Consider the following 27,012-nt stretch of genomic DNA (forward strand, 5'->3'; position numbering starts at 1 on the left):
TCCCCTGCCAACAATTGGATCGTGTGTACGAGGCTTAATTGTGCAGTGAATTTATAGTAATACAGGAGCAGAAACTGTACAACTGTGCTATGACTGAGGGTAAATCTAAACTTCAGCTTTGAAGTGTATCTGAACACATAAATGTAATCTATTGTAGTTAAAGCGGGAGTTCACCCATTAAACTTTTTTTTCAAACAATCCCCTTAGATTAATGCTCGTTTTGTCTAGGGGAATCGGCTAGTTGTTTTAAAATATGAGCTGTACTTACCGTTTTCGAGATGCATCTTCTCCGTCGCTTCCGGGTATGGGTCTTCGGGAGCGGGCGTTCCTTCTTGATTGACAGTCTTCCGAGAGGCTTCCGACGGTCGCATCCATCGCGTCACTAGTAGCCGAAAGAAGCCGAATGTCGGTGCGGCTCCATACTGCGCCTGTGCACCGACGTTTGGCTTCTTTCGGAAAATCGTGACGCGATGGATGCGACCGTCGGAAGCCTCTTGGAAGACTGTCAATCAAAATGGGAACGCCCAGTCCCGCAGCCCATACCCGGAAGCGACGGAGAGGATGCATCTCGTAAACCTTAAGTACAGCTCATATTTTAAAACAACTAGCCGATTCCCCTAGACAAAACGAGCATCCATCTAAGGGGAAAAAGTATATTGTACGGGTGAACCTCCGCTTTAACCAGCCAATGCATGTGGCGACTGCATTACTTTTCTAATATTTTTACAGGTGATCCTGCCAGTAACTCATGACTAACCTAGGGTGACATTGCTCACTCACTATATCTGTGGAGGAGAAGCCCTGTCAACCATAGAAGATTTTAGACTACAGACAGGTTTTTTTTCTTCAGAAGTGATGTCATTGGTGTGTGGCCTCTGATTTATTGCAGTTATGGCATTAGGAGCTAAGATGGGCTCCCTGGCATTTTCACGGGAGGATAAGGGGCAATTTAGTGTCTAGAGTGGTGCTTTTTTTCTTTTGAATCGTCCAATAGCACTGCAGAATTATTATAAATGCACTTCTAAGTAAAAGAGTGTGAGTTTGGCACGCTATGCGGTTGTGTTGAACAGGAAAAGCACCCATTTATTTTTGTATGGTAGTTTTGCAATGCTCATGGTGTTAAAATGAGCAGTGAGAGTGTGCTTGTAATAAGGTGATGTTGTAAGATGGCTTGCTAAGTGGAGGTAATTGTTCCTGCAGGCATAGTCTTGGTTGCTGTGATAGCTCATGCTTTGGTGGGGTTTGGTGGTTTTTGCTGAGGATATAGGTGTAAGGTATTTGGACAGGTTTTACGTGTTTGTATTTCATACTTCCCACTGCTGTGATTCCAGTTAAGAAAAGGAAATGGCTAATTAGAGGGACTGTTTAGTTTGCGGTTTGGGTGGAATTTAATGTTGGCCCAGCCAAGCCACGCGTTTAACCTTCTAAATCATCTGGGAAGTCTTCCTGCCTTTTGGATTGCGTAACGGATACTACAAGACGATCCCAGATTGTCCCTGTATTATATCGTGCCTGGCAGCAGAGGTTAACGCTTTGCCAGACTATTTTATTTTATTTCTGCAGGCAATGTCTGTCGCTAACATTAGGAAAGGATCAAGGACCACGTTTTTCTACTCCCCCTTTCTCATGTCAAGTGCTAAAAGTAAGACCTTGCTTAGCAAGTGTTGTAAAAAGTGAGAGCGCACTTATGTAATGACAACACCCTTTATAGTTCTGGAAGCCTGGTAAGGTGGTGCACTGATCGGCACGCCAAGCTCTGCAGGATGTGAAGATATTACCAACAGTCAGCTTTGATAATACGCTCGGGAGTCAGCACCAAGTGACCTTTACAGAACAGACATCAACGATTACATCACTTCACTTACTTAAAGCTGTTACATGCTTATCTGTGGTGTGGTGGCACAAAGTACTCTAGCGTATTTCAAGGGAAAAATCCAGTCCTTGTGAGCCGATCATTGTGCACATTGCTTATGCTAATTTGGTTCTGAATGCTAACAAAAGCAACCCATCTCTTAACTTTGCGCTATTCAATTTGCCCCCTAAAAGTGACCATTAACTCTTGTTTAAAAAATTAAATTTTATTCACGTATATATGTGATACTAAACACACACTGTTTAATTTACATTCTCTCATTTCTGTATGTGGATGATGGCACTCTATTTATTTTAATAATAAAAAAAAAAAAAAAGGATAAGACCCGGTTCACACTGGGGCGAACTCGTCAGGCGACACAGCCGCCTGACAAGTCGCGTCCCATTGTAGTGAATGGAACTGTTCTAATAGGAGCGACGCAAGTCGCTCCGACTTAGAAAAAGGTTCCTGTTCTACTTTCGGGGCGATTCGGCGCGACTTGCATTGACTTCAATACTGAAGTCATTTTGCAAGTTGCCTCTCAAGACGCCTTGAGATCGCCTTGCCGAGTCGCCCCCAAAGTCGTGTCGCCTGTGTGTGTGTGAACCGGCTCTAAGGATAAAAGTACTTTTATCCTAATTGATATACAGCTGTCATAAGACCCAGATTTTTCCCAGCCTGTCTGCAGGGAAACCTAAGTAGGAGGAGCTTTGCAGGGAAACCTAAGCAGGAGGAGCTTTTAGTCCGCTGCTGCTGGTCACCAAAAAAAACAAACAAAAAAAAAAATTGCCAATTGCAGTGTAATTTTTTTTTTTTTTTTTTTAATAATTTCAATTAATGGTTTTAAATTGTCGTCATACAAATATATATATTCAAAATCAAATCTAGTTTTTGGCAATAACATGGCGTGGGCGGATTTCTGCCAGTCACAGATTGTATCATGCCCCCCTCCAGCCTATGTCTAAAGCCGCGTACACACGACCATTTTTCATGTCATGGGGGAGAAAAAAAACAATGTTTTTCTCGACCATGATTCCTCTCAAGCCTGCCTTGCATACACACGATCGTGATAAAAAATGCTGGAGCAAAGCACGGTGACGTACGACGGCACTATAAAGGGGAAGTTCCATTCGAATGGCGCCACCCTTTGGGCTGATTATGCTAATTTCCCATCTCATAACGTGCTTCTGAGCATGCATGTTCCCCCCCCCCCCCCCCATCGTTAAAGCGTACACGCGACCGCGACGAGAAAAAATTGAGCATGTTCTAAATTTTTAATGCCCATTTTTTTTTTCGTCAAGAAAAATTCTCTGGAGCCTACACACCGTTTTTTTTTTAACGACCAATTTAAAAAATTGCATTTTTCTCGTCATGAAAAACGGTCGTGTGTAGAATAAGAGGGAGGTGAAGCCTCCATCAATATAAATGTAATATCCCACACCATTGTATTTAGCTGGTTATGGGCATGGAGGAGGAGAAGGGATGGAGTGGGCTATTATTTACCACTGTGTATACTCCAACATGTGTGATACTATAGTCACATGGGCTGCTTAGATGTGATGGGGAGGAAATGCTCTGCATAGAAATTCAATGAAGACTGAGCATGTGCCAAGCTACCAGCGCTGCTCTGCAAAATCCCAAACAGAATTGGGGACACGAACAGAAGGTGGAGATAGAGAAATGCAGGATCAACCAGGATTTTTTCAGAATACAGAAAGGGAATTTCTTAGACGCGGTTCACAGCAGGGGTCCGGTGCGTGCTGGTTCACAGTTTCCGGTCCGATTTCAGCCCGAATTTTAAATAATATCCTGGCTCTAGCTCACTTTTTATTATGAGGTGACAACTCTGTGTGCTCCTGTGTTGTCACGTCACCTTGTCTGGTGCAAAAGTAGAAGTGTCTGTTTTCAACACACATTACACAGGAATAATCCATTGTTGTCACTTACAGGAAATTTAGCCCTGACAAATGCCATTGAGCCATCACTGGAGTGTATGCATGTAGACAGGAAGTGACTGCTTCATGCTTTGCCTGCCTTTTAACTGCCAGTGATCTATCACATCTGTCTGTGAAACATTGGGGGAGGTTTACTAAAAGTGAATAGTGCAGCTCTGCCTAGAAACCAATCGGCTACCAATCAAGCTGAAGTTTGAAGCCGATTGGCTACCATGCTCTGCACCAGATTTCGCACTCTCCAGTATTGGTAAAAAAGTGTCAGTCACTTATTTTTAAATTTTTATTTTAAACAAAACAGAAGATTAAGAGTAGGTTCACACTGCAGCGGCACGACTTCGGGGGCAACTCTGCAAGTCGTCCTGAGGATGACTTCAGAGGCGATTTGCAAAACGACTTCTGTATAGAAGTCAATGCAGGCCGCCCCCGAAGTCGTACAGGAACCTTTTTCTAAGTCGGAGCGACTTGCGTCGTTCCTATTACAACGGTTCCATTGCATTCAATGGGACGCAACTCGTCAGGTGGTGTCGCCCCAGTGTGAACCGGCTCTTACAGTTTGTGACTGCTTTCCCCTCGTTTCCAGTCCTGGAAATCTCCAGGGCATGGCTGTTAAACGTTCTTTACCCCTCTCTAAAGTGGTGTTCATATATTCCTATGGAGAATTCAACTGGGGGGGCCAATAACACGGAAAATGGAAGCGTGACTAATGTACCCTTTCGAATGCAGAAAAGTATACATTTTGAAAGGGAGATCCATTGCAGTGAAGTTTTTTGCCTCCTGTGGTATACAGCTTTTGCCTGCAAATTGTATGCCATGTAAATCTAGGTGCGAAGAGCACACATACCATTTTCTGGGATATTCTATGGACTACTCACACTTTCTTATTGGGGGCCGATATTCACATTTTTCAACTTATCGGTCCAAAAATGTACCGATATTTGTCAGACCTCCTCCCCCTGTCCCCATGCAGCGCTCACTACAGTCTCTCTGCCAATCAATGTCATTGGTGCGGCGGGCAGAAGAGAGATCATCTCTCACTGCCTGCCTCGCATCACTGCTGTCCTACAGCAGGGCCATGAAGGCTGCCCTTGACAGAGCTGCGGGCAAACAGAGAGATGGTTACGTCATCTCTCACCGTCGGCCCGCATGTGGAAGTTTACCCGCTCGGACGCCGCTGGGGAGAGGCTTCCAGAAGTAGTGTAAGTAGTGACAAGCTGCATATGGGTGGCAGGTGACATGCTGCATCTTGGTGGCAGGTGACACGCTGCATCTGGGTGGCAGGTGATATGCAGAATATCAGCACCTGCTATCGGCCTAAATCCGTCTTGGCCCCCTAGGTAAAATATGCCTTGTGATGGTATCTTCATTTAGCCAATAGGTTAATACAGGTTAATTCTTCTTTATTCCTCCTTTTACATGTGTGGCATATCGATCAAATAGGTTGTCAACTATAGATCGATTATTCCTATTCGACAAGAGCGATTAGGAAATAAATTGATCATTTATTGAAGTGTGCCCTGTCACCATTAGGTACAGTATACACTATGTTTATTGACATCAGGGTAGATATAAAATCAATGGGCCAGATTCACAGAGCGAGTACGCCGGCGTACTTTCAAATTTGCAGCGCCGTGAATCCTCAAATCAAGATACGACGGCTTCTGGCTTCGATCCGACAGGCGTACGGCTTCGTAGCCTTCGGATCGTAGGTGCAATACTTCGGCGCCCGCTGGGTGGAGTTCGCGTTGTTTTCCACGTCGGGTATGCTAATTCGCTTTTTCCGACGATCCACGAAGGTACGCGCGGCCGTCGCATTCTCTTACGTCGTCGCTAGTCGACTTTTCCCGGCGTATAGTTAAAGCTGCTATTTTGCGGGTTATAGATAGACTTGCCATGTTAAGTATGGCCGTCGTTCCCGCGTCAATTTGATTTTTTTTTTTTTGCGCAAGTCGTCCGTGAATAGGAAAGGACGTAACTCACGTCTAAGTTAAAAAAATGATGCCGTTGCGACGTCATTTCGCGCAAAGCACGGCGGGAAATTTCAAAACGGAGCATGCACAGTTCATTCGGCGCGGGGACGCACTTAATTTAAATGAATCACGCCCCCTACCTGCCGAGAGATGTACTGCGCCAGCTGTAACATACGGCGTGAAATCTTCCTGGATTCGACTTAGAGCCAGGTAAGATACGGCGGCGTAGCGTATCTCTGATACGCTGCGCCTTTCTAAAAGTATGTGAATCTGGCCCAATGATTTTGTTGATAAAAAAAAATAAAATAAAATGCTTTTGGAGTAAAAAATCTATCTAAAGATAGTTTTTTTTTTTTTTTTTTTTCTATTTAAGATATATTAATAATTTTAGTTTATTCAGCATGAAATGGAGCTTAGTTATGTAGTATGAGGCTGCATATTCTGCAATATTTACATTGTTGGTAAACTCATTCAATGAATCCAAGCTCTGCAAGCTGAGATAACATGCACTGCATTGATGCAGTCACACAATGTCACAGTAACCATGAGATAAAACAAAGTTCAGAAATATTCCTGTATCCCATTGTTTTGCAAATCTATGTACACTACAAACTGTATGACTGAATCAGTTCTGATATTGCTGTTTTACCAACCTGACAGCTTTGTATGCTAAATAGGAAACCTTCCTTTTTCATTTAAAGAGCACCTATCATTTCAGATCCATCATGGCAGTGCTTATTAGCAGGCATCCACTTACCTGTTGCCACCACGTCCCTCACCTTGTTGTGTAACTGCCACATCACCAGCTGTCCAATTAAGTGAATGGGACTGTCGGTGAGTCAGCAGTGGGTTAGGAGGATCTGCTGCGGGACAGAAATCACAGTGGCTCTTTTAAAAATTCATGATTTAAATCAAAAGGCAATTTGGTCATTTTAGATTTCATAATTTTTTTCATCTAAATTTTATTTTTATTTCCCCATTATTTTTATTTTTCTATATGCTTTGAATATTAAAATCATGCCAGATTTCAATATTGACATACTGCTAAAAAGCAAGAGCCAAGGAGTTTGGAGTTCCCCTTTTTACACGCTAAACGGTCTGCAGCTTTTCTGAAAGTCCCAGTTAGACTGTTTGAACCTTGTCATTTCAAGTGTCATCATTTTAATATTTGTCTAAAGGTCTGTTCACGTCATAAAAACCACATTAAAATTGTATTTTAAAATCTTCATCCTGTGCACAGGTGACTCGCATATTAGCTTTGGTTTGGTCCATTTATTTCTAAACTCCTGAGTTAGGTGCGAATAGGAACTTTCTATGAGCGCATATATTTTTTTTTTTTTAAGTTCTTTTGTGATGCAATTTTGCCTCCTTTACAAATTTTCTAAATCAGATTTTCATTATTGTATAACGGAGATTAACATTTTCTTTCACTAAAATAGTAGTGTCCGAACTTTTCAGCATTAGAGCCACATTGTCCCCCCTTTACATCCATATGGCCCAGCTGAGCCCTCCCCCCTTACATCCAGGAGTGCCCAATTGGCTAGATGCATGATAAAGGTGTTTAAAGTCTTAAAGGGGTTGTAAAGGTTACCTCATCCTTCCATTTTGCTTTTAAATGTCCTTATTTCTTCTGAGAAATCCTCACTTCCTGTTCTTCTGTCTGAACTCTACACAGTAATGCAAGGCTTTCTCCCTGGTGTGGAGTGTTGTGCTTGCCCCCTCCCTTGGACTACAGAAGAGTCAGGACGCCCACTAACACACAACTCGTTTCTCTCTCTGCAATGTAGAGAGCGTCCTGACTCTCCTGCAGTCCCAGGGAGGGGGCGAGCACAACACTCCACACCAGGGAGAAAGCCTCGCATTACGGTGTGGAGTTACAGACAGAAGAACAGGAAGTGAGGATTTCTCAGAAGGAATAAGGACATTTAAAAGCAAAATGGAAGGATGAGGTAAGTGAAGGAGGACTGCACTAAGGTAAAGGAAGCTATTTAGGGAAAACAAATTGTATTTTTACAACCCCTTCCAGTTCTGTTTCTTTGGAAGGCAGACTCAGCCAGAATAGAAATACCTGTTCCCTACCAGCATGCTGAAATACACCTCTGCTCTCTGTGTGAAAGCAGTGGTCTCTCTGCATATGGCCAACAGTACACTCCCTGCTAAGTCAGAGCTTCACTTGACACTTCAGGCCTCGTACACATGATAGGTTAAACAGAGGACAACGGTCTGATGGACCGTTTTTATCGGTCAAAACCGATCGTGTGTGGGCGCCATCGGGTATTTAACCATCAGTTAAAAAAAAAAAGCAAACTTGCTTTAAATTTAACCGATTGGATTCCTAACCGATAGGTCAAATCTGATCGTTAGTAGGCACAACCATCGGTTAAAAATCCGCGCATGCTCAGTCGACTCATGCTTGGAGCATTGAACTTCGTTTTTTTCAGCACGTCATTGTGTTTTACGTCACAGCGTTCTGACTCGATTAGTTTTTTTTAACCGATGGTATGTAGGCGCGACGGCCCATCAGTCAGCTTCATCGGTTAACCGATCCATCGGTCCGTTCTCATCGGATGGACTGATCGTGTGTACGCGGCATCAGTCAATGGGGGAACATGAGCTTTTCCAATTGCAGAGCTATATGTTGCATTCAGCAATGGGTGTATCAGACCTCTGAAGTGAGATCGCTGCTTCCAAACAGTGATCAAAGGTCCATCTCAGCAGCAGGGACCAATTTTTATTTAATTTTTTGTTATTGATGCTGTGGCTGCTCTTAAAGAACTTTTAACTGTGTGTGTGTGTGTGTGTGTGTGTGTGTGTGTGTGTGTGTGTTTTTTTTCACTTGGAATATATTCAGCTGACATAAAGTTGGGCTCTAAGATGGTCAATAAAAACATTGCACTTTTGCTTTAACCAAAGGCATGTTTTACATGTGTTGTAGTAAATGAGCGAGACCCTTTTTTTTATTTTTTTCCATGGGAGAACATAATTGGGGAATTTATAAAGAGTGTCTAAGTCGCATGACACATGTCGCTTCAGGCGACTGGGATTTTTGAATCTCACACGGGTCATTTTAAAGGGCCATACTTCCACAAAAGTTAAATCCCCCTGACTGCATACAGTAAATGCTGATAAAGATTGGGGCTGAACCACACTTCAGTTGCTTTGTAACGCATGAAAGATACAGATATTACAATGCAGAAGTGTGAATGGACCATAAAGGTAAGGATTTCCCCTGTATGTGGCTTGCCAGGAACACCCTAAATCTGGCAGACTGCAGCTGTACATTGCTAATCTTTTTTTTTATTATTTTTTTTTTTTTAAGGTTTTTTTGATATCATAAAAGGGTGACAATTAGCGCAAACAGATAAAATATATAAAACGTGTACAGATAATTGCAAGCTGAACACTAATAGGTAATCACAAAGCCTATGATAAACATACATAACAAATGGTAAATGCAGCGGGGGAAAAAAGTCCTTTCAACAACAAAAAGGGAAAAGTCCCAAGGATGAATGGCAAGTTCCCTCGTGAAGAAAGGTGAGGTATGATCTCCAATAAAGCGGTGGTGGGTGGCATGAAGATGAAGAGTCATCCAAATGGCATAAATAAAAAGGAGACAATCAAAGTGTACTCCGTGAGGTTTATTTACGTTAAAAGGGCATATACAAGCTAGGCGCAATACAGCGCAGTAGTAAATGCCAATAAACAGCAAGATCCTAAGATTGAGCGTAGAGAGATGGCGGCACCGCTTTATTGGAGATCACTGACACTGGAGGTCCGTTTTGGATATCCAGCATACGAGTCACCGCAGCTGTGCTGGACACCATTCTTATCCCTTTGTGGATACACGCGTTTAATGAGGTCCACCTTATCTGGTAAGCGCAACTGGTTTCTGTGGTGGAGGGCCCTGTCGCACTTATACAATCTGAGGATCATACCTCGCCTTTCTTCATGAGGGATCTTGCCGTTCATCCTTGGGACTTTTCCCTTTTTGTTGAATGGACTTTTTTCCAAGTATTTTTTTGTGCTGCGCTTACCATTTGTTTTGTATGTTTGATATCATGGATAGGAAAAATTCTGCTTTTGCTAAAATGGGATACTATACTTACTAAAACTATATACATACTAAAACGCTTTATTATTATTATTTAGGTACTTGTATAGCGCCGTCAATTTAGGCAGTGCATTACATATATAATTGGGTTGTTTGCTAAAGGCAAATAGGTTTTCACTTTACTATGGAATTGGCACTTTGCAAGGGGAATTTTGCCTTAACTTTAGTGCATATGGTGGTTTCACTTTTACTGAGATGTTCGATCATATCAAATTCTTGGTGCCTGCTAGATATTCATCTACAACTACAGAGCGGTGCATTGAAGAAAATCGGTCATGTTGTTGTACAATCTGCTATGCTATAAACATTTTTCGTGTAGATTTTTTCATTGGATTCTGCTAAAGAGTCACACCAGTTCATTGCTGGCACACATACAAAATCGCGTACTTTTCTGCAATGCACATTATCAGAAGTACGGCAGTTGCATTATTTCTATATCGCACCAAAACGCATGGTACCACAGTATTAGAGTTGCACGATTCTGGCTAAAATGAGAATCGCATTTTTTTTTTTTTTTGCATAGAATAAAGATCACAATTCTCTCACAATTATCGCGGCGTAACATTACCCTTCACATTATACTAAAAAATTGGGCTAACTTTACTGTTTAGAGGTTGTTTTTTTTTTTTTTTTTTTTTCAAACAAATTGCATTTGGAAGACCGCTGTGCAGTGTGACATAAAATATTGCAACGGCTGCCATTTTATTCTCCAGGTCTCTGCTAAAAAAAATATATATTATAAAATGTTTGGGTGTCCCAAGTTATTTTCTACAAGAAAATACAGATTTTTACTTGTAAGCAACAAGTGTCAGAAAAAGGCTTGGTCTTTATCTTTAAGTGGTTACACTGACCTCATTTACAGACAGAAGTTCTTACCTTTTGATCTAAAAGAACCAAATGTTACAATATATTTTTCTTTATCTCCCATCGCTGAGGAATGTTGATAAACATTTGTCAGCTTTTTTTTAAATGGATTTTTTAACAGCTCTGAGCAGAGAACTGCTCTTCACTTATTACATAGAATCGAAGAAATGCTTTATTAAGATCGTGAGAGGGGTTGAATCGAGATCACGTGTTTGTTTTAAAAAAAATAAAAATTGTGCAGCTCTATGTAGTATCATGCATTTTGGTGTGTCATGATTTTCAAAATGGTGCTGGCACTTTAGAGCAGCCTATGAAATGATTGAGCTACCCTAAACCTGATGCACAGGAATACCAAAAAAAGTGTGCGCACTTTGTCGCCCCTCTGTAGTGTGAACGGAGCCTTATTCCTTTTACACACAATGGGTTTTCCTGTTGGAAAAAGTCTGAGGCCCCGTACACACATCCGAGGAACTCGACGTGCCAAACACATCGAGTTCCTCGTCGAGTTCAGTGTTGAAGCCGCCGAGGGTGAAGCCGTGAAGCCGTTCCTCGCTGAAAAGTGTACACACGACCGAGTTTCTCGGCAGAATCCAGCTCCGACCGAGTTTCTGGCTGAATTCTGACGAGAAACTCGGTCGTGTGTACGGGGCCTGAGAGCTCTTGGTCGGGAATCCCAACCGTGTGTATGCTCCGATCTGACTTTTTCCAACAGAAAAACTGCTGGAAAAAGATAGAGAGCAGGATCGGAATTTCCAATCGTGTGTACAAATCCCAACGCGCAAAATTCCTACACATGCTCGGAAACAATTCGATGCATGCTCAGAAGCATTAAACTTCATTTTCTTGGCTCGGCGTAGTCTTTTACGTCACCATGTGCTTGGCAGTCAAAAGTTCACTGTGTGACAGTGTGTATGCAAGGCAGGCTTGAGAGGAATTCCGTCTGGAAAAAACATCCAACTTTTTTTTGACGCAAAAAACGATTGTGTGTACGGGGCATTGGATGTATTGGCTGCATTCATTTTAATATTTAAATCTAAGATCATTTTCTGCAAGAACATAAAAGTAAGTACATGTAGTGTCATGGTCGTTGTAAAGTGAACTGAAAGCAATGGGCAGTTATTTTCTTTCTATAAACTACTACTCCCATCATCCCTAGTCTTGTAATGGAGATGAACAAAGGAACGCATGTTTGAAATCCAGCCTGGATAACAGCGACTCCCTCCGTGTATACTCCTGGAGTGAGCGTAGCCACCCTAGGACCGGGAGTGTGCTTTAAGTTGGGGGGGGGGAGGGGGGGGGGGGGAAAGCTGCTCCTCCATCTAAAAACGGGTAAGATGCTATATAATTGTTGTTGTTTGGGTGTAGATACCATTAAGTACACTAATAATGGGCCATAGCTATAAAAATTTCTTTTAAATCTAACAATCATTTTGAGGAAAGATTTGGCCCTTTCAGATCAATCCTATAATTATTATGATTTCACGTATAGCGGACTTTAAACTTTGGTATTTTTAAGGATTGCTTTATATTCGAGTGCAATGCTTTGTTTTTCTTTTCTGGTTCGCAGCTTCTGGCCTTGCTGATTTGTAAAGGAAAGTGATCTGGTTATCTGTGTGCTTGTGTTCTGGTGCTACAAATCTGCTTACAGGATGTGGAGCCCTCTTCCCTGTACAGTTGGTGTCTGAGAAGTTGAAGTAGATCGGCAGTTTCTAATTTTAGCCTGCATTGTTTTCAGCATTTCCCTCCGCTGCGTCTAGAATATACAAACTAACATCCAACATACCTGCTCCGACTTTCTCTAATGCTCCTGTATTTAGGTTTGTGCTTGTATAGTGGGGACTAAAGTGTCAAGTCTTTAATATGGTGGCGTCCTCCTAGAACCCCCTTTATAACTGCATAGCTATGGCTATTTTTGCATAGTCCACCATTGACCATAGTAGCTACATATATACCAGGGGTCTCCAAACATTCTCAACAAGGGGCCAGTTTACTGTCCTTCAAACTTCAGGGGGGCCAGATTGTGGCTAGTAGGAGTAGAAAATGTCTTGGCATCATTGGGAGTAAATACCCCATCATTGGCATTAGGGAGAGTAATGGTGCCCCATCATTGGTGTAAGTGTGAGGAATAGTGTCCCATTGTTTTGAGAAAAAGTCCCACATCGTTGGTATTATTGGGAGAATAATGCCCCATCATTGATATTAATGGGGGTAATAGTGCCACATCATTGGTATCAATGGGAGGAATAATGCCCCATCGTTGGTGTCAGTGGGAGGAATAGTCCCCCTTTATTGGAGTCAGTGGGAGGAATAGCGTGCTATTATTGGTGTTACAGGGAGGAATAGCGTGCCATTATTGGTGTCACGGGGAGGAATAGTGTGCCATCTTTGGTGTCACGGGGAGGAATAGTGTGCCATCTTTGGTGTCACGGGGAGGAATAGTGCGCCATTGTCACTGTGATTGAAAGGAACTATGCAGAGCAGGCGTCTTTAAGTAGCCTTGCAATATTTGAAACGCAACCATTTTTTGTGTATGTGTGCGCCATTTATATGGTTCAATTTGTATATTGGTCTTTATAGCAGCACCAACCTTAGAAATGTATGTTTTTAGGGTGTTCCCCCCCCCCCCCCCACACATTTTTTGTTTGCTTTTACACGCACATGAACTTTAAGGGCATCCCAGTCTGGGTCCGTAGGGTTAACCCACCCTTTACAGCTATAACGGCTTCAACTCTTCTGGGAAGGCTGTCCACAAGGTTTAGGAGTGTGTCTATGGGAATGTTTGACCATTCTTCTAGAAGTGCATTTGTGAGGTCAGGCACTGATGTGGATGAGAAGGCCTGGCTCGCAGTCTCCACTCCAATTCATCCCAAGTGTTCACACTCGCTCACCCATGTCTTTATATATTTTGCTTTGTGCACTGGTCCAAATCATTTGGCGGTTGGGGGGATTATGGTATGGGGTTGTTCTTCAGGGTTTGGGCTTGACCCCTTGGTTCCAGTGAAGTGAACTCTTAAGGCGTCAGCATACCATTTTTGACAATTTCATGCTCCCAAATTTGTGGAAACAGTTTGGGGATAGCCAACTGTTCCCACAAAGCAGTCCTGTTCCAACATGACTGCTCATCAGTGCCCAAAGCAAGTTTCATAAAGACATGGATGAGTGAGTTTGGGATGGAGAAACAGGGACACATAATGTTATTTAACAGAGGGGATGGCATGCTTATATTATAGATATGATGGCAGCAGGAGGGGATGATCGTGGAGCGGACAGGCAGGGAGGGAGGGGAGGAAGACGAGAGAGGAGAGCTGCGGATGACGAAGACACGTAAACTGACCACCGCGTCAGGGCTAAGCAGCCATGATAAATCGTAGTCCGTTTACAGAGGGGAGGGCAGAACCAGGCAGGATCAGCCAGGTAATTTAGGCGATAGAAGGGGCCAAATTACACCGCACAAGCACTGTGCTGTTATTCATGCTTTAAGGGAACAGGATCGATTTCATTTATTTACATTTTTTCCGTGGTATCAAACACTTTGTTATGTGAAACCTATCTTTTCACATGGGGAGGAAATAAACAGATTGGTAGAGCAGGACAGTGTCTTGGTGGTTATGAATTCTGCCTTGCAGCATTGGGGTCACCTTTTTGAGGCAATTATCTGCATGGGGTTTGCATGTTCTCCATGTGCTTGCATAAATTCAGTTTCCTCCCACACTCCTGGTACTGGTAGGTTAATTGGAACATATCTAAAATTGTCCCTAGTATGTATGAATGTAAGATGGGGGTTCTTGGATTGTAAGCTCCTTTTTTATAGGCAGCGACTGATGTGAATGTATGATATGTAAAACGCTGCATAAATTGTAGGTGCTATAAAAATACCTGTAATAAAAAAACAAGAGCTCTGCTTTTATCAAATGAACTCCAGTGAACTTTGTATGTAGATTTCTGTAACTGTAGACCAGACAGTATAAGTGTATTGTAGGATTGCAGCAATAATGGGAGTAAGAACAGTTCTGTGGATAAACAGTTGTAGTAACTGACACCCCATGTCTGTGCAGATATTAGTCCTTGCACAAAAAGAACTATTCTTGCTTGTAATGCATATGTAAGAGCTCTGCAGCACATGTAAACCACATCACAGAACAGTGTCGTGAATAGAGCCTTCGTTCCGATATTCTAGATGACGTTCACACATATGACTGCTCAACAGACAACTCATACTGAAAGCCAAAGCAACACTAGTGTTTGGACTCTGAATGTGATAGATGGAGGGTTTGACAGTTGCTCTAATTTAAAGTTTGAGGTTACAGATGGAGGTTGTGGTGGTGGCTTATCCCATCCACATAAGTGATCTATGGGAGAAAAAAGAAAATTTGCCTTTTGTCGTTCAGTAAGGCCCCTTTCACACTGGAGCCGCCGCCTGTGCTATAGCGGAAAAGCGCCGTTAGATTTAGTGGCGCTTTGCCGCTGTTTAAGCGGCGCTTTTCGGCTGCTAGTGGGGAGCTTTTAACCCCCTGCTAGTGGCCGAAGAAGGTGTTAACAAATGCCGTGTTGCAGCGCTTCCAAATCGCTTTTCAGGTGCTACAGAAGCGCTGCCCAATTTCAATGGGCAGGGGAGTTTTAGAAGTGCTGTATACAGCGCTCACAGACCGCCCCAAAGATGCTGCTCGCAGGACTTTTTGTAACGTCCTGAAAGCGCACCTCCCCAGTGTGAGAGCACTCTTGCTTTCACATTTGGGTGGTATGGGAGGCAGTTTTCAGGTGCTTTTTAGAGGCGCTATTTTTAGCGCTAAAACACATGAAAACAGTGTGAAAAGGGTCTGAGAGATGCGGTGTATGTTCCAGAGCAGTAAGGCCCCTTTCAAATGGATGGCTGTTCTGACGCAGTTAAAAGCATGTTTATTTTCGGTGAAATTCAAGACTCCAGGCACAGCGATCAGCTGCATTTGTACAGTGTGATTAGCTGCATTTAAATGCAGTTGCGTTTAGCTGCGGCATTATATTGAATGGGGATCCGAATTGTATCCCCGCAATACCAGGCACTGTGTTTGGTATGAATCATGAGGGGGAACTCCACGCCAAATTTTAAATAAAAAAACGGCATTGATTCACCCTCCAAGAGCATACCAGGCCCTTGGGTCTGGTCTGGATTTAAAGGGGAACCCCTACGCCAAAAAAAACGGCGTGGGGGGTCCCCCCAAAAGCCACACCTGACCCTTATCCGAGCACGCAGCCCGGCCGGTCAGGAAAGGGGGTTGGGATGAGCGAACGCCCCCCTTCTGAATCGTACCAGGCCGCATGCCTTCAACATGGGCCCTTGTTGATGAGGACAAGGGCCTCTTCCCAAAAACCCTGGCCGTTGGTTGTCGGGGTCTGCGGGCCAGGGGCTTATCGGAATCTGGGAGCCCCCTTTTTAATAAGGGGGCTCCCAGATCCCGGCCCCTCCTCCCTATGTGAATGAGTATGGGGTACATCGTACCCCTACCCATTCCCCTGGGGGGGAAGTGTCAAGAAAAAAAAACACTAGACAGATTTTTTAAAGCAATTTATTAGGCAGCTCTCTGGTACTTTCTGCCTTCTACCGTGCTCTTCCGCTATCTTCTTCCAGCTCTTTTACTAGCGGTGGCCCGGTTTTCTCCCTTCTTCTGACTTCGGGGGTCTTCTAACTTTTCCGATCTCTTCTCCTGCTCTCCAGTTCTTTCTGCCGGGCTCCTCCGCTATCTTTTACTAGCGGCGGATTGATCTTCTTCCCTCTTCTCTTCTTCGAAGTTGACACAACGTTTCCTCCCGTTGTAATGCTGGGTGCGCACTGCACAACGATTTATATATGCATGGGGAGTGGTCACCAGATGATATCACCCTGTGACCCCGCCCCTTATGTCGTTCCCACCCGGAGCATAATGGGACTGTAACGTCATAAGAGGCCTAGATAAATTGTTGCACATGGCATTACAGCAGGTGAGATTGTCGAGTCAACATCGGAAGAAGAGAAGAGGGAAGAAGACGCAGAAGACCGGGCTGTCGCTAGTAAAAGAGCTGGAAGAAGATGGCAGAGGAGCCCGGCAGAAAGAACTGGAGAGCGGGAAGTCGAAAGAAGGTCCCCCCGAAGTCAGAAAAGACCGTGCCACCGCTAGTAAAAGAGCTGGAAGAAGATAGTGGAGGAGCCCAGCAAAAGGCAGGCAGAACGAACCAGAGCGGAGAAGTCCGAAGAAGACCCCCGAAGTCCGAAGAATTTTTCATTTTGGGGGTAAAAAGGATTTGCGTGAATAAATAAAAGCTGATCATTTTAATCACCCCTGCCAGTGTTAAGCAGTTTGTCTCATCCATGTAAAATGAGACCTTCTGTTGGAGAGCTTGTGCTTTTGAAAATCAACAGACTTGCTGGCTGGAATACTAGATGAAACTAGAAGGAAGCCTAAAAAGCAAACTAATGCAGCCATCACATCTAAGATTTGGTAAGCTGCAATAAAATGTTTGCTTTTGGGTTAACTGCTTTAATGTCATTTTAATGGAGTGTCCTGGATATTGTGGTTCCTGGGATGACGTCCCTGAAGGTCCATGAGGAGGCCTGCAGGTTTTTGAAGGTGTCTGCTGACCAGTCCTTGGGTCAGTTCACTATGTTCTACCATGTTCTACCAGATCACAGATTTTCTTTTAATAAATGGTACATTTTGTCATCCAAATTTGTTATACCATAATACGAATGATATAGGTTTTCATGGGTAATAAGTGACTTGGGTGCTTGGTATAGTGACCTGACGGCTGGCTATGGCGCGTCATGCTTCCCGAAAATAGACGAAATAGGACTTGGCTCTTCACGGCGCCTGCGCAGTCAGCTCCTAGTCTGTGCGCAGGCGCCGTATAGCGCCGTGAAGAGCCGAGTCCTACTCCAGCTATTTTCGGGAAGCGTGACGCGCCATAGCCGGCTGTCAATCATGTTCCCCTCTTCATAGGAACGCCTACTCCCCGCGGGAGTCTGAAACGAAACTAATGGATTAAACTGTGAGTACAGCGCAAAAAAATAAAAATAAAGGCATACTGTAGCTGACGCTAGTATGCTGGATGGCATGGTAGAAAGTTGTTTTTTAGGGTGAACCTCCACTTTTAAGGTGCGTTTTTATAAGCCAATAAATACGGTATAGCCAAATAACACGCCCAAGCTCATCTCTTCACCACACACAGCCACAAAGGCAAGAGAATTCTTGTTGGGCAGTGTATTGGTGCTCGGACGAAACACACTTGGACCGAATTTTAATGGTTTAAAGAATGTGAGGCAAAATGGTTGGCCCTCACGCATGTTCACTTCGTCAAATCTGGCCCCCTTTGAAAAAAGTTTGGACACCCCTGGCTTAAAGCCATAAGACAACCATATTGACCAATAACCTTGCCCAATAAATGACAAGACAGGATAATGTGGATCTGCATCTGCTACCCCTGTTTGGTGTGTGTGTGTGTGTGTGTGTGTGTGTGTGTGTGTGTGTGTGTGTGTGTGTTTTTTTTTTTTTTTTTTATTTCACCCCCCCCCCCCCCCCTTACCTTAAGGTGGTATTTGCAGATTTCATATACTCGGCCATTCAGCAGATCCAGCAATGTCACACTGAGATCCTCTGATCCCTGACCACTGCTCTGTCCCACGCCAGCATGTTCATTCTGACATCGAGAGGCCCGTCGGCTCTTCCTGGTTCGGCGGGCCTCCTAATGACGCGCTGATAGGCCCGCCCCCTCCTCATTTTCAACTGGGAAGGCTATGCCTCCTGGGATATGTGACATGCATATCCCTGGAGGCACAGCGGGCAGTCTGCACATCATTCACCTAAGGAGACTGGGGATGGGGAGGCTGAGCCGGACATTTTTATTTAAAAAACAAAAAAACGTGCATTACGTACAGGGGATGAAAGGAGGGGTGGAGTGAAGGGAAGTAGTGGAAGAGGGTGAACGTCCGCTTTTAAGTTGGAAAGGGCAAGGCCACAGCTTTATTTAATTTTGGAATATTGTTTGAAGCAAAATTTAAACATTTACCAGCTGTACTGTAAGCACTCGTTGAACCTTAAAGCGGGGGTTCACCCTATCGACCAAAAAAAAAATTTTTTTTTTCTTTTACCTTAAAATCAGGCATTGTAGCGCGAGCTACAGTATGCCTGTCCCGAATTTTTTACCCCCGTACTCACCTTGTAGTCGTCCATCGAAGATACCGGGGAATGGGCGTGCCTATGGAGACGGAGGATGATTGACGGCCGGCTCTGGCGCGTCACGCTTCTCCGGAAATAGCCGAAATAGGCTTGGTCTTCACGACGCGTGCGCATAGCCTGTGCGCAGGCGCCGTGAAGAGCCGAGACCTACTCCGGCTGTCTTCGGGGAGAGTGACGTGCCAGGGCCGGCCGTCAATCATCCTCCCTCTCCATAGGCACGCCCATTCCCCGCGGGAGCCGAAACCTACGATGTCGGATTACAAGGTGAGTCCGGGGTTAAAAAAATCGGGACAGGCATACTGTAGCTCGCGCTACAATGCCTGTCTCGATGGTAAAATGTGTCGGGGGGGGGGGGGGGGTGAACTACCGCTTTAAATTGATCCAGTCTATAAAAGGTCTGTAGTTACCATACGTTCCAGATAGACATTGGACCGAATCTTGCTCAAGGGCATAGACCATTAAAGGAAACCTTTTACGCTAGCAAGTTACAAACTTGAGGAAGTTGTGAAAAACCGACCAGAAAGAACAGGGCAGGCAACTTCTTCCCAGTTCTTCAACTGGTGATTGATGAACTTACCTCAGAGTAGAGTTTATATAGAGTTTAGGCCCAGCCCCCTCACTTTGTGACCAAGCAGCCAATAATTTGCATGCTCCAGTTGAAATGCTTGTCCACGCCTGGTAACAGCGCTATGCTCCCTGCAGTCAAGGCTCCACTTCCCTATTGGGTCAAGAGGTATACATTGGTCCCGCTTGGACCAATGTAACTATGCATATACCACACCTGGCTGTTGCCCCTGGAAGCTGGAAATCATTGGGGTAGACACCGCTACTCCAGTGACTTTCACTTGTTTCCTGGTGCTGAGCGGCTGCCCTGCTGCATTCTGAACTCGGATTAGCTGCTTGGACAAATGGACACTATTGAGAAAATGCTTTACATTTTCTCAATAAATGCAAAGTGTTCTCTGGACGCTTCTTCACCTCATCCAAATAAAGAACGCTTTGCATTCATTCAGATAATGCAGTGTTCTCTAAATGGCTTCCATGCCATGGGGCCAACCTTCTGTGTTCAGAATGCAGCAGGGTAGCCGCTCAGTACAAGACCTGGGACCAGAAATGTCAGACACATAGTTGCATTGGTACTAGCTGGACCATATATAAAGAATTTCCAGAACCTTAAATTCATCTTTAACCACTAGCTTACCGGCCGCCGTTATGACGGCGGGACGATAAGGCTCTCGTTCTGGGAGGAAGTCATATGACGTCTTCCCCCTTCCCGAGGCACTAGGTGGCACGTACCCGCCGCGTCACTGGGGACCTTATGCGCATGCCCGGCGGACATCGCTGGCTGCCAGTAACTGAGCAGGACTGTGGATCTGTGCGTGTAAACACACAGATCCACGTCCTGTCAGGGATTGGAGACTGATGGTGTGTCCCTTGTACATAGGGACACTGATAGGTCACCTCCCCCTGTCAGTCCCCTCCCCCTACAGTTAGAATAACTCCCTAGGGTACACATTTAACCCCTTGATCGCCCCCCTAGTGTTAACTCCTTCCCTGCCAGTCACATTTACACAGTAATCGGTGCGTATTTATAGCACTGTTCGCTATGAATGGTCCCAAAATGGTGTCAAAAGTGTCAGATATGTCCGCCACAATATCGCAGTCACAATAAAAATCACTCATCGTGAGCAATAAAAAAGAAAAACATTAAAATGCTATAAATCTATCCCCTATTTTGTAGCTGCTATAACTTTTGCGAACCAGTCAATATACGCTTATTGAGATTTATTTTTACGAAAACTATGTAGAATACGCATCGGACAAAACTGAGGAATATATATATATATATATATATATATATATATATATATATATAATTTTGGGGATATTTATTATAGCAAAAAGTAAAAAAGATTGCTTCTTTTTTTTTTTTTTTTTTTCTAAATTGTCGCTTATTTTGTTTATAGCGCAAAAAATAAAAACTGCAGAGGTGATCAAATACCACCAAAAGAAAGCTCTATTTGTGGGGGGAAAAATGATGATGATTTCATTTGGGTACAGTGTTGTATGACTGTGCAATTGTCCTTCAAAGTGTGACAGCGCTGAAAGCTGAAAAAATGGCTTGGGCAGGAAGGGGGTGAGGTGGTTAAATGCTGCATCTATTTGTCCACCTCTGGACCTTTTAGGCCCCGTTCACATCGGAGTGTTTGGTAGCTCAAAGCTCAAAAATGTTCGAAATACTAAAAAGTGGTTTCCATTGTTCTTTGTTCATTCCCAAGCTGTTTGAAAGTTGTAGCTTCAAAAAAATAAACAAACTTCTTTTTAAGCTTCAAGCATTTATGGTCCCAATTGACTACCATAAGAGCAACTGAAAAAATGTGTGAAAAAAACGCACAAAACCACACATATAGTGTGCTTCCTTTTTTTTTTTTTTTTAATATCTTTAAGTAGCCATCTTTCTAATAGGGGGGGGGGGGAGCGCCTTAGACTCCCCTCAAAATAAAGTACAACATGCCCATACAAACGCAAAAAACAAAAGCTTATGCCACAAAAACAAAAGGCGACAACAGTATGCCTACAGTTCCAGAGAAAAATGCAGTTGTGTAATTGGAAGGCATCCACGTAACTCCAGTTATATGATAAGATTTTGATTATGTCATCCAGCCATGAATAACTCTTGTTTTGTATTATGTTCTTTTATGTAATTCCACAGTCTATTCACTGCTATAGAAAGTGAAGAGTCTTAATGGTCTTGGTTGACAGGTAGAGGGGGGGTTGTTTCCTTGCAATAAATTACCAATTTGCTACAGTACAACACTGAAACGCACGCTTCTATCCTGTGCAGAAGAGCTTTTTTTCTCTTTTTAAATGACATGTTCAAACAATCAAACTACTGTATTATGTTTCACTGTGTGGGTGAAATTGCATTGACAAATCCTGACATGTTTAGCAATTTTGTTTAAATGGCTTATCACTTGAAATGCATTTATCTTGCTCTTGGAAACATAGCGATATCACACCATTGGCTTTGATAGGGAGTGCTGTACTTTTTTAAAAAATGATATATATTCTACTCCTTTCTTAATGCATATAGTTTCTCCTTTCAGAGACGATCTGTCACAATTTTTTTTTTTTTTTGTTACTCAGTAAGAGTTAGAACATCTGTCAAAATGTTTTTACTGTCTGTGTACCAGATGGGGAAATTGGTCCTTGCTTCCTTTTCTCCTGTCACTGCGACACAAAGTGAAGAAAAGCTAAAAAATAGACATGGAAGGGTAAATGGGGTACCTAAAAGTGGTACTAAATGCCTATTGACAACTCGCCTGTATGTGGTGTGTATTTTTAATTTATTTTAATACCTTTCTTACCTATATTGGAGAATTATCTTCAAAATAAATACATTACAATAGATACATTAAAAAATCCAGCGTTGAGACACGCACGCACACGCACAAAAACCGGCTGCTTGGTGCTGTAATGACCATGGACTGGAAACTGCGGATAATCAAAGTGAAGAAATGTCATCAGCATACCAAGTATTACTCGAAAGGGTCCAAAGCTTTATTATATGGTCACATGATAGATGTACAGCAACATTTTGGGAGCCACGCAGGGCCCCTTCGTCATGCACTTGCCTGACGAAGGGGCCTTGCATGACTCTGAAACGCTGCTGTATATCTATCATGTGACCACAAAATAAAGCTTTGGACCCTTTCGAGGGAATCCCTGGTGTCCTGGTGACATTCTTCACTTTGATGTCCCACGGTTCAAGTCACATAGCCTGGGTTTCATGCCACCAACTTCATCCTCATCAGCTGACTGCATCTTCTGGGTTCAGGCAGCCAGCTCTGGATAAAGTACCATGTCTGTCCTCTGGTCGCTCTCTGGGGTAGTTAAAAGAAGCAAACGTAAGTTTTGTAATTAAGTTACACTTTAGTGCTTGTGTTTACCTGTGACTACTTTGGTGCAGGGCCGGACTGGTTTACCGGGAGATTTTCGGTAGGCTGCCTGCTCTGGGGCCGATTTGAGCTAAGCCGCGGCTGTGCATGGCCGCACCGCTCCTCTCCCTCCTCCTGTCCACTGAAGAGTTCAGCCGCACTGCCTGTGATAAAAGTCCCACCCTCATCCTAGACCAGCTCATGTGATAGATGCAGTGTTCTGTCTATCACAAGAGCTGGTCTAGGAGGAGGGCGGGACTTTTGTCACAGGCAGCGCAGCCTGCTGAGGGCAGGTCGAGATTGCATCATAGTCCACTCCCCGGGAGACGGAGGTAGGTCCCGATCCCATGCCTGTTGCTCGACAAGCCACTTCCCTGAGCGGCGGCAGCAACTTTAAACTGAGGAAGAGGCGTCCGCAGGTCAGAGCACCAGCAAAGCACTGCCCCCTCCCTTCCTGCACACAGACTCGCCCACCTATGCACAGCCACCTTCACCTGCTTCCCATCACTGGAGTGGAGCGCCCACATAGGCAGTGGCGGTGCTGCGCATGGAGGAGAGGGCCGGGGGCAATATTTACTTGCCAAAGGTGGAAGATCTGTTGTGACAGCAAGTCGTTCAGAGAGTGGCTTGTTCATGAGATATTTTGGATTTTTTACTATTATTATTATTATTATTATTATTATATATATTTGTGTTTATTTATGTGTGTGTTTATTTTTGTGTGTATTTATTTATTTATTTATTTATTTATTTATTTTGCTAAAGACAAACGCAACTGTCTGTGTAGTACACCGATGAAAGGAACTTGGGGTGTCCGCATACACACTTTAATAAATCAATTTATTTACTGTACAGGATCTCTAATTTCATCAGTTTGCGCAGCACTTTACACCAATGAGGGCAGACAGGACAATTATTATATAATTCATGCGCAGCACCGCCACTGCCTATGTGGGCGCTCCAGTGAAGGGAAGCAGGTGAAGGTGGATGTGTAGACACGTAGGTGGGCGAGTCTGTGTGCAGGGAGGGGGGCGGGGCTTTGTTGGTACTCTGACCCGCGGACGCGTTCAGGTGATACAAAAGGTAATTGCTGGGGAATGAACTGAAAATAGAATTGAGCGATCGTGCGACTCTGTTCCCAAACAAAATGTATGCCCCTTGCACAAATAGAGCTTTCTTTTGCTCGTATTTGATCACCACTACGGTTTTTATTTTTTTGCACATTAAGAAAAAAAAGACCAACAATTTAAAAATAAAAACATAATTTTTTACTTTCTGCTATAAAACATACCAACAAAAAATGTCTTCGTCAATTTAGGCCAATATGTATTCTGCTACATATTTTTGGTAAACAAAAAGACAATTTTTTTTTTTTTTTTGCTGCAATGGGCATGAGGCTGCGATTTATGGGCACGGCGAGGCTGCGATTTATGGGCACGGCGAGGCTGCATTGGTGGGCACGGCGTGGCTGCATGGACTGGCCTTTAACATCTCCTGTACCATGCCTGCAACCTCTGACCATCTCTTGTATCATGTCTGCAGTCTCTGAGGGAGTCTGGAGAGGAGTCAAGAATGGGAGCGCCGCCGGGATGGGGGTCATGGGGAGAAGTCAGACTTGTGTGAACTGTGGAGAAGAGACTATAGGAAAACCAGAGCCACCAAGCTGGAGCTGACTGATTGAGCCCTGCAAGGTGCACCTGAGAGGAGGTCGGTGACAGCACCGTCAGTCCAGTCTAAGGGGGGGAGTGAATACAATAATGTAAGTGGGCACTGATATAAAGCTTTCCCCCCTTATATCAGTAACCCCCCCCCCCTTATCTTGGTGTATTCTTTCTGCGGAAGGTCATCAGAGTCCCCCCACATTCCCAGAGTCTCGGGTGTCCCCCTTGATGGATGATCCACTTTTTATCACTTTTAACTGGAATTTGCGGTTTTATATATTTTTATCTAATAAATATATATATTCAAATCAGTTTTAAAATGCATGGTTTTCCCTTTTATGAACAAGAAAATAACGTTATGCTGTTGGCCTGGTATAATGTTATGGGACTGGTATGAAGTTTTTTCCAGGGCTGGTTTGTATTCCCAGTCTAGCCCTGCTTTTGGTGTCAAGGCGTGACAGAAAATCAAGAAATATCTTCTCGCTAAAGCCAACTATAGATGGATAGAGTTTTGGCTGGCTCCACAGGGACGGACAGATAATTGGCTCTATCTATGGGCAAGCTGGGTGTACTGAAGTTGGTCTATGATTTTCGTGTGTGTGTGTGTGTATATGTATATGTGTATGTATGTTTTAATGTGATCACTGCTGGCGGTTATAGCAGCCAGCAGTGATTGTGTTCAGCCAGTAGGGAAAGCTCACTGCTGTGAGAACACACAAGCACTGCGGGAGGGATTCCCCAAAAACACTGACTATGTTGATGGGGGAATCGGGTGATTTTCTTTCCTTCAACCCATGGTGACAGCTGCTGCTGCAGACATGCAAAGCACGGGATTGAGTGAGGCAAGTATAAGGTGGGGTTAGGGGGCCAAATTTTTGTTTTATACCTTAATGCAGGCTTTAGAACCACTTTACGTGATGAGTGATGAGCTAAGGTGAAAGAACCTATCCCTGGCATCCCATTTTTAGATGAGTATGCTTCTCCCTGTAGGCCACTGGATGGTGCAGACTTTAGCTGTGCTTTTCTGATCTGTTGCTTGATTACTGTTACTGTACAGAAGCAGGTCAGATAGAATGTAAAACAACTGATGAGTGGACAGCATAGCTTCTTTGGAACATACACCTCTAAAGCAGGGTTCGACAAAACCCGGGCGCCAGGTCGCAATTGTGACTAGAATTAGCGACCTAAAGTGGCACAACTGGTGTATCCTGCGTCTCCGTGCGCCCCCACTCGCATCGGGCCGCACCGGCCGGTAATTGAGGCCGTGGCTTTGCGGCCTTCTGCAGGCCTATGGTTCCTTCTGTGATCTGGCTCCTAACTTTTTTATTTTTTTTATCTGGCTCCTAGATTCCATGCAAATTTGTCAAGCCCTGCTCTAAAGGGTCATGTGTTCTTTCACTTTTGCAATCGGCATGAAGCTGGCTGTTATGAAGAGTTTGAAATGCTGAAAAAACATGCACACAATTTAAAAAAAATAAAAATAGAATTTTTTTTTTTTTTATGTCATGAATGTGACTTTCATACTCCCTTTTTTAATTCCCCACCTTATTATTAAATGAACTCTATTTTGTTTTAGCTCAAAACGGGGAGTAAGCCCTGGTTCACACTGCTGCTACTTTGAAATCGCGCTACTTCCCTTCGAAGTGGCGCGATTTCAAAGTAGCAAGGTCAGCGGGATTTCAGGCGCAAAATCATTGTCGCACCGATTGGAACAGTGGCATTGCCTCCAATAGGCTGTGACTTGTCATGCGATTTGATCTCTCAAATCGCATGACAAATGGCTCCAATGTGAACCTAGGCTAGTAGTAGTAGTGCAGAACACATGCCCTACTTGCAGTACTGACACCGACCATTTTAATTGGCAGTTTTTGCATTACATCATTCATATTCTTTTTTTACATTTCCATAAAACACGCAGAGCTTCTAGTCAGAACTGTTGAAACGTCTGCTACACCGGGGGATAATTTTATACAGTGATCTGAAAGGCTAGCTGCGGGTAGAGTGGGTATATTCAGGCACAGACTGGCAAGTCTGCCATTTGTTTGTGCTGGTCGAATGAATGACTTTGTTAGTTGATGATTTTGTAAATGAACAGCCAGAAATTCCTGGAGGAAGCAGCTGCATATTTCCAGCTTCCTTCTTCGCTCTCGGCCTACCTTCTTCCTTTGCTCTTCATGCGTTGCCAACAAGCTATCCGTTTTCACAAATACAAGGCCTGTTATCTCGCCCTGTTTCTGTACACCTGCAAACGGAATAAATCCTGACTCTGCAAATATCATACTTGGGAAACAAGACTGACTCTTTACATGGACCGTACGGGTTTATCCTTAGGCCCCCGAGTGTGCCAATTTGTCATGAGGTTGCCAGTTTCTTTATGGGAGCTACAAAAGATGTGCTTTCTGTTAATGTTTTATCTAATAATCTATAGTAATGTCTGATGCATCCAGTCACTATATAGTATTTGACCTACAGAGAGGA

The 27,012-nt window shown here is 43.8% G+C and overlaps 1 protein-coding gene across 1 annotated transcript in view; it reads left to right on the forward strand.

The window, feature by feature from the left end:
* The window catches only part of KSR1 (kinase suppressor of ras 1), a 191,008-nt gene that overhangs the window by 15,290 nt on the left and 148,706 nt on the right, over positions 1–27,012 (forward strand). The window lies entirely within an intron of this gene.

The sequence above is a fragment of the Rana temporaria genome, chromosome 2 (assembly GCF_905171775.1).
Source record: "Rana temporaria chromosome 2, aRanTem1.1, whole genome shotgun sequence".
Lineage (NCBI taxonomy): Eukaryota > Metazoa > Chordata > Amphibia > Anura > Ranidae > Rana > Rana temporaria.